Source organism: Tachysurus vachellii, chromosome 20 (assembly GCF_030014155.1).
Source record: "Tachysurus vachellii isolate PV-2020 chromosome 20, HZAU_Pvac_v1, whole genome shotgun sequence".
NCBI lineage: Eukaryota > Metazoa > Chordata > Actinopteri > Siluriformes > Bagridae > Tachysurus > Tachysurus vachellii.
Window position 1 is genome coordinate 3680803 of NC_083479.1, and position 7982 is coordinate 3688784.

Here is a 7982-nt window from a genome sequence, read left to right on the forward strand (position 1 = left end):
AGGTTAATGTGCAGTTGTTTAACATATTATTTATTTATTTTTATGGGGGGGGGGGGCACTTCTGTCCCTGAATGTAGTGCAATTTATATCCTGTATGTTTCCCAAGAGCTAACCTCATGGGCTTAACTGTATACATGGTGGAACAGGAGGAACGTTTTAAGGTCTCGATTTAAAGATGTCGAATGTCGGGCCACCTCAGAGGCTCTGTAATGGCTGGTTCTTTCTAAGAGCAGCATAAAGTGCTTTAAAGTTACCTCAGTGGTAATTAATGTCCAGGTATGTACCTTGAATTAATTAAAAGCGTACTATATTTACATTTTTCTTCATCTGGCAACATAAAAGAAAAATTTTCACATCGATAATTAGAATTTAAAAGCTATTTTAAGGTGCACAACATGCAATGATCCAGGATAAAGATGAATACTTGATGGTACCATGACAGCAAGAAAGAATAGTACAGATGAGGCATGTCTTTTATTCTTAATGTATATCTATATATATAGGAATTTTGATCCAAGCCGAAGGAATCATTTTTATATACAGTAATACTTCATTCATACAGACAGCTATAAATATAAATAAATATTGCATATTATTTATAATATACATATAAATAATAAATAAATAAATAAATAAATAAATAAATAAACGTCCCTCATGTGAAATACCAGAGCCAGCTTTTTGTCGCCTGCCTGTATGGGGTGAACTGAATTGAACTTCAGATCAATTAATAAATATAACATGACCCAGGCCATAACTCTTAACTCTACATGAATTACACCTATCATGTGAAATACGACGTTCGACTCCAAGGTGTTTAGTGTCACAAATAGCTGTTGGGGATTACACTGATGACAAGAGCCAGTAAGGCAACACTGCTCCTTCTGTTACTGCTGTTTGGCACCTGAGGATCTCCGGCCATTCTGTAGGTAATGGAACACCACCTGCCGCCTTTTGATCTTTTTCTGATGTTCTTTACTTAACCATTTATATTCTGGACCACTTAGTTATATATAATTTAGTGGTGTAATGCAATGCCAGATCTGGATCTGGATCTTTTTAGCGCTCCGAATATTCATATCTGTATTCGAAACAAGCTGTGGGTGTGGCCTAAACTGGAAGGGCGTTAACTTTTGTGACTTTTTTTTTTTTGCTGTGTGTTTGTGAGTGTTTGTCACAGTCCTGTTGCACTCCCCTAATCCAACCTCTAATCTAACCAGACCCTATGTGAACATTCCTCTGAACTTTCTTGTTGCCGCCTATATGTATCCGTTTAGAACACATTGTGTTCAATCTAAATAACTGATTTTTTTTAAGTTCCATCCCTACAACAGTATTTCAGCAAGAAGGAACGAAAACACACCCTCACTAAACTGGTTTCATTGTGGATGGTTTACTATTCAGCTATTAAACGTTTCAAATCCTCAAAGACGAGGCCTGGCTTGTTCAGCTTTCAGTAGGAATTAAGGTGAACATTTTTGAACCACGTCATGTGAACTGCATTCTAATGCACGTCTTTATTTAGTCTGTCACTCCGGGGGTGAATCCGTGGCCTGGGCTTACAGCAGTTATGCTGCATATTTATTTTCCTGTATGTTTCTTTGCTTAATGTAAAATTAGCCTTTGTAATGAAGTCGCATAAATATGTTAGCGGGAATAAAAAGTTTATAGATCCTTTGGCTTTATCTGGATTTGTGAGTGAATGGCTCGTAATCTGAGATCCAGATTTATTTCAGAGCATCTGTCATCTTTATCAAAACAATGATTTAAACGGTCAACATTTGCTACTGAGCAGAACCTGATTTATTGACAATACCCTTCCAGTTTTTGTTTCTGATTAGTGTTTCAGCCATGTTAATGCTTACATCTTTACAAAATTGTTTTTGTTCTTTTATATAATGTTTGAATGGTCTGCCTCAGATCCATTTATCGCTTATCAACAGCGTTGAGGTCAGTGGCCAAAATATCTTCTGTTTGAGTAAATAGCTACTCGTGTTTACACATGTGTTTAGGATTATTGTCACACTGCATAACTCTTGGATCGTAGGCAGATGCCCTGAAGTGATGCCGTGGAGTTTCCTGATATGACTTTATTAGTGTTTATTGGTGACTCAGTTAAGCAAGCCTTCTAGATCTTAAAGAATCAAGAGCAGACACACACGGTTTTACTCCCATCACTAGGTTTTGGTGTTGCTATGCAGTGTTTTGTTTACTTCAGACATGTATATAGTCATAGAAAATCCTTCACGTGGTGAAACTTGGACTTCATCCTGAACTGAAAAGTTTGTCTTTTGCATGTAACCCAAATGCAATAACGTTATGCAGATACAGGTCAAGAGTTTCAAATAATATTCACGACAAAGAACAGATTAATCAAAGTCGGCCAGTTTTCCTTTTACCGATCTTCATGTGTCTGGATTTCCAGGAATGAACCTCGATACGGTTTTGTATCCCATCACCTCATGGTTTGATATGTTCTGAGATACTTTTCTGCTTGCCCTGACTGTACAGAGTGATGATTCATTGCCTTCTTGCTCATGAAGTCCCTGTCCCTGAATGATGTTATGTTTTGTGCTGATGCTCCACGATTGGCTGATTAGTTGCATTTGAATATACAGGTATGAACGTTTGTCATCTCTCTACACAACATTATCACATTGCTTTCTAGGAGGTTTTTCTTTTAGAAAACAGTGGTATCCTGTTGTGGTAACCTTCCATAAACATGACATTATTATTATTATTATTATTATTATTATTATTATTAATATTAATTATTATTAATTATTTTTTATTTTTTATTTTTTATTTTTTGTTTTTGGGTTCAATCAGTTACAACACAGACCCCTAACTGTAGCCCCATGGTGCTCTGTCAGTTGTTTAGGAACTCTTTGTTGATGTATACAGATCTATGTAGGACATTTGGGAGGAAGAAACAGTGCTGGATTTCTTCCATGTGTGAACTGTTTGCTTGACTGTGGACCAGGGGAGGCCTGACTGTGTAGGAATTTTCGTAACCCTTTAAGGGTCCAACTTTTCCAAAGCTTTAGAGCATTGTGGGGGTTTAGATCACATACTGATGGCCAGACACTGCGTTGGGAATGGGGTAAATGTGTTTTCTATAATCCTCGATGTAGAAAACAAACAAAAAAGTTGGGGAAAATAGTGGATCTTTATATATTGCATATTCTTGGGGAATTATTAAAGGATCAAAAACCACTAACAATAACGCAGCTTTTTTGTAAATACATGACACTTTTGTCATATTCTGTTCTGCGTTTGTCAAATAAGATTCTTTATTAAAAAAAAATTCTAATTCAGAAATACAGGTTGATCTAAAAATTTCCCAGTGTTTTGCCTCATTTACCTCCCTTACATACAGATTTACATATTATTGGGTTAGAAAAATGCTGTTTCTGTACCAAGAGTACTAATTGTCTGTTTCCCTAAATTGTCCCCCCCCCCCTTTTGTGACGTGACATACGGCTAAGTACAGTGACCCATACTCTGAATTTGTTCTCTGCATTTAACCCATCCAAAGTGCACACACACAGCAGTGAACACACACCCGGAGCAGTGGGCAGCTGCGGTGCCCGGGGAGCAGTTGGAGGGGGTTCAGTGCTTTGCTCAAAGGCACCTCAGTCGTGGCTGGCCCGAGACTCGAACCCCCAACCTTAGGGTTAGGAGTCAAACTTTCTAACCATTAGGCCATGACTGCCCTTGGTTTTCACATATCCCAGGCTATTATGAGCCTGGGGTCAGAGCGCAGGGTCAGCCATCGTGCGGCGCCCCTGGAGCAGGTGAGGTTAAGGGCCTTGCTCAAGGACCCAACGTAGATGTCTCAGCAGCTTGGACCGCTGGACCATCACGTCCTTACTTGTGTACTTTTTTACTTATGTTATTTTGTGTGAATAGATCCTTGCCTGTTTCAAATGTTCTGTTCTACAAATATTGATTTCTAAAGAGTGGCTTTACAGATTTACCAAAAATGATCAGCTGAGAAATATTAACTTGGAACAGGAAGGATTATCTTTCCTGAATCTTTCCAGAAAATGTTATTACATCAGTGATCATTGCGGTCTTCTTCTTCCTCACCCGCTTCTTCTTCTTCTTCTTCTTCTTCTTCTTCTTCTTCTTCTGTCTCATGTGCCCTGGTTTGAGAGCCACTGCATTAATGAAGCCCCGCTGTTGCTTTTGGTCGACAGTTTATTTTAAAATTCTAATTGTAATTCAAACTAAAAAGTGTGAGCTGTTTATTGATCCCTTAAAATAAATGAGTTAGTTATATTTGTGAAATTCAGCTATAATCATAAACATATTGCAGTTTTTGTTTGTCTTAATGAAGGTGTTCTTCTGTATTAAGCGTCTTGCTATTACATTCTCGGTTATTTGATGACGTCTCACGTGACCGGCTGCTGGTGCTTTGAACTGCAAAACACAATAGGAAAATTATGCTTGAGTCACCAGGGAACTTTGGGCACTGGAAATTGTTTAATTGATCTCTTTTCATGCCACGGTTATAGGCAGAGTGGCCAAAGATCAGAGTGCCACGCGACTCTGGATGCCGGTCATATGCTTGAAATTTCTCACACTCTGTTGGCTTCTTTCCCTAGCATGAGGTAAACATTTCATCTTGTATGTGTCGGAGCTCTGAGTAACCTCGACTCAGATGTGTAAAAAGTTCATTTTGATCAAGATTATCAATGTTTATGTGCTTTTGTGTACTTTATCACCCAAGTGATAAATGAGACTAAAGACAGCAAGCATTTCACCTGGATTTCCTGAGTCAGAGGGAACATACTCAGCATAACATACAACAGCATGTGGTTTGACGTTCTTGGAGCTCTTCTCGTACCAACAGAGACCTCTGGACTGTGTCTTTGTATCCAGTGTAATCAGGTTTTTACTGTAGGTCACAGAGCACAGTTCAATGCAACATTATATACGCTTGGACTTTTCAGCATGTTCCAGTTTAAGTAAACTGTGTTGTTGTTTTATTCGCTAGCATTAGCATGTATTCTAACGAGCAAAAACAGTTGAATATCATTATATATATTTCAGGAAAAGCCAGATTCTTGTAACTGACTGGATATCAGGTTTTTTGCTGTAAAAAAAAAAAAAAAAAAGACAGTGTTTCTAATTTCAATTCACTTCTAAACGTTCCAGCAAAAATCGACACATGTCTTGTAACAGCATGTCCTAACATTCTTTAAATCATAATGACATTTCACCGAAAAGCTGAAAGCCTGAAGCTGAACCCAGGAATAGTAAAAGTTCTACTCACTGTTTATCTCAGTGAAGTGGACAGCATGTTAAAAAGAGTCTTGGCATGGCAAAATAATAAAAAGATAGATAGAGTATCTAAATAAATAAGAAAAAATTAGATGATGTTCTTGCGTCTATTCCATATGCACTTCTTCTAGTACAGTACAATACAGCAATGCATTAAAGCCGTGTAACATTAAAACATCGCTTCTGGATATTATTACTTGTATTATTATCTGGACTCGATTGTAAAAGCTACGGTGTTGTTAAAGTCACTGAATGCAGAGCAAGTTGTTTTATTGCAGAGGTCAGAGACAAGAGAGAGAAGTTTCCACTCGACCACGCGCCCGGGGTGTGGCAGCTCAATGTGGTAAACGCAGATAAGACGTGACTAATGTTTGGATACACAAATACACCTGGACTTTCATCGATGGAGTTCATATAATCTCGGGTCTGAAGTGAAATTTCTAAGACAATGGAAGCATTAGATGTATTAAATGTGTATTGCTGAATTCTGGGAAACAGAACATTGGGATTATTTGTATCTCTAATTTTCTGGTGCTCCATGTATCTTAATTTGAAATTGGTGTGCGTGGTTTAAATCAGAAAGGTTTTCAACCTCAGCTACATCACCTGTGTTCTAATTGATCTCATCTAACGGTGTGCGTAGAACTGTTACTTTTGTCCATACCTACGTTTCAAACCAATTTAATTGTGCTCTATTTCCCAGATTATAAATAATCTAGTCGGCCAGTTTAAACCAGCGTGACACTGAGAAGGCAGTTACTTTAAATGGACTTATTTGTCTGTCAACCTTCATATCTGACATTTTCCTGCTGCTGGCATGAAAGCAAAAAACTTCAGCAAAGTCTGTTTCACTATACACAGGTTTTTCCCAGGTGTTTCCTACACATGTTATTGTGAGTACAAATCCTGATGATGCCACAGCCAGGCTGTGCTCGCTGGGCGGGAGGGATGACACACTCATTCTCCTCTATCAATCACAACCACACTAGCTAACCATGGGGCATCTGTAAGCTTACACATGTGGAAGTGGGTGAATAGCGCTTTCCTCCAACTGTGTTATGCTGCCACCCAGAGCAGCAGGTCAAAAAAGATGTGTGGAACAGGCTTCACGTGCCTCAGAGGAAGCAGCCATGAGCCTTCACCTGTACTGAGTGGACATGCGTAATAACCGTGAGGGTGTGAACAGGCCGTGATTAAATTTGAAGAAAACTGGGGAAAATAAGCAACAAAAACATATGTATTTATTTGTTATTATTATTATTGTTATATAACCTTTCTAACACTAAGGTCTCCACCCACAAGACTGAATGCTCGAAGTCTGACTCACACCTCGCGATTAGTTCAGATTGTGTTAGAAATCTCACTGTGGTTATGTCATGCCTTTGTGTTGATACCGTTAACCATGAGGGGACTTTCTTTCTGCCCACAACGTCCTAGTCACACCCTGGTCCTCAGGGGTGCGTGCTGGTAACGTCACCTGTAACCTGCATGCTTTTAGGAAAAGCTATAGCATTAATAACTGTCACCTGGATGCAGTAAACAAGAAATATTCCTCTTTACTAGCCATGAATTCTTTATGAATCTCAGATCAGTCCAGTTCCACTGAGGTCTGTGTTGTGTAATGTGTAACCAGTGGGTCAATTTGATTTATTTATTCGTTTGAATTGTTTTATGGTGGTATTATGTAATCTCAAAGTTGTTGTCGTCGTTGCTGTGTATTTATTACAAGCTTAATCAAAGCATTCTGCATGAATTCATTCATTCATTCATTCATCTTCTACCGCTTATCCGAACTACCTCGGGTCACGGGGAGCCTGTGCCTATCTCAGGCGTCATTGGGCGTCAAGGCAGGATACACCCTGGACGGAGTGTCAACCCATCACAGGGCACACACGCACACTCATTCACTCACGCAATCACACACTAGGGACAATTTTCCAGAGATGCCAATCAACCTACCATGCATGTCTTTGGACCGGGGGAGGAAACCGGAGTACCCGGAGGAAACCCCCGAGGCACTGGGAGAACATGCAAACTCCACACACACAAGGTGGAGGCGGGAATCGAACCCCGACCCTGGAGGTGTGAGGCGAACGTGCTAACCATTGAGATGCTTTTGTGCTCACCACGATTGTAAAGAGTGGTTGTTACTGACTTCCAGTCAGGATGAGTCACGGGTTATATTTTGCTGAGGCCGGACATTATCCCTCACCTGACTTCAGAAAAAAGTTCAGTTTTATATTTGTTTCTTCTTTTTTGGGCTGATGATCTTTGTTATTTGGGATAAACCTGTGACATGATTTTGATTTTCTTCATCCACATTGTGTTAGGACTCTTGGTGCTTTACATTTCTAAAAGCCTTATGCATTACAGACTCGACTTTCACCGTCAGGACTCTGCACATAACAAGGTCATGCTAATTGGCAGAGGAAGTGCCATGGATTTCTCATTCCCGGAGAGCGAGCTGAGACCGGGTCAGGATACTGTTTCTTGCTTCCATTTGACCAAAGTCCTGATTTAATCCATCCACAATCATGTGTTTGTGGAGGAGGAGGGTGTCCATCCGGCCATGGCGCACAGGGAATTGGCAGTGCCATGCTGCCTGTGTAATGCAGTGGATCAAAAAAAAAGGCAGGCTGTTAATCCCCTCACTGGAGTGGTGTCACTCTATACCCTGAGGATATAATGTGGCA

General features: G+C 39.7%; 1 long non-coding RNA gene across 1 annotated transcript; it reads right to left on the reverse strand.

The window, feature by feature from the left end:
* Window positions 1-656: 656 nt before the first annotated feature.
* Window positions 657-5498, reverse strand: LOC132863744 (uncharacterized). The gene is made up of 3 exons (XR_009650139.1): window positions 5282-5498; window positions 4770-4903; window positions 657-4425 (listed from the first exon to the last, which is right to left on the reverse strand). It is a non-coding gene; the product is annotated as an uncharacterized LOC132863744 (long non-coding RNA).
* Window positions 5499-7982: the final 2484 nt, after the last annotated feature.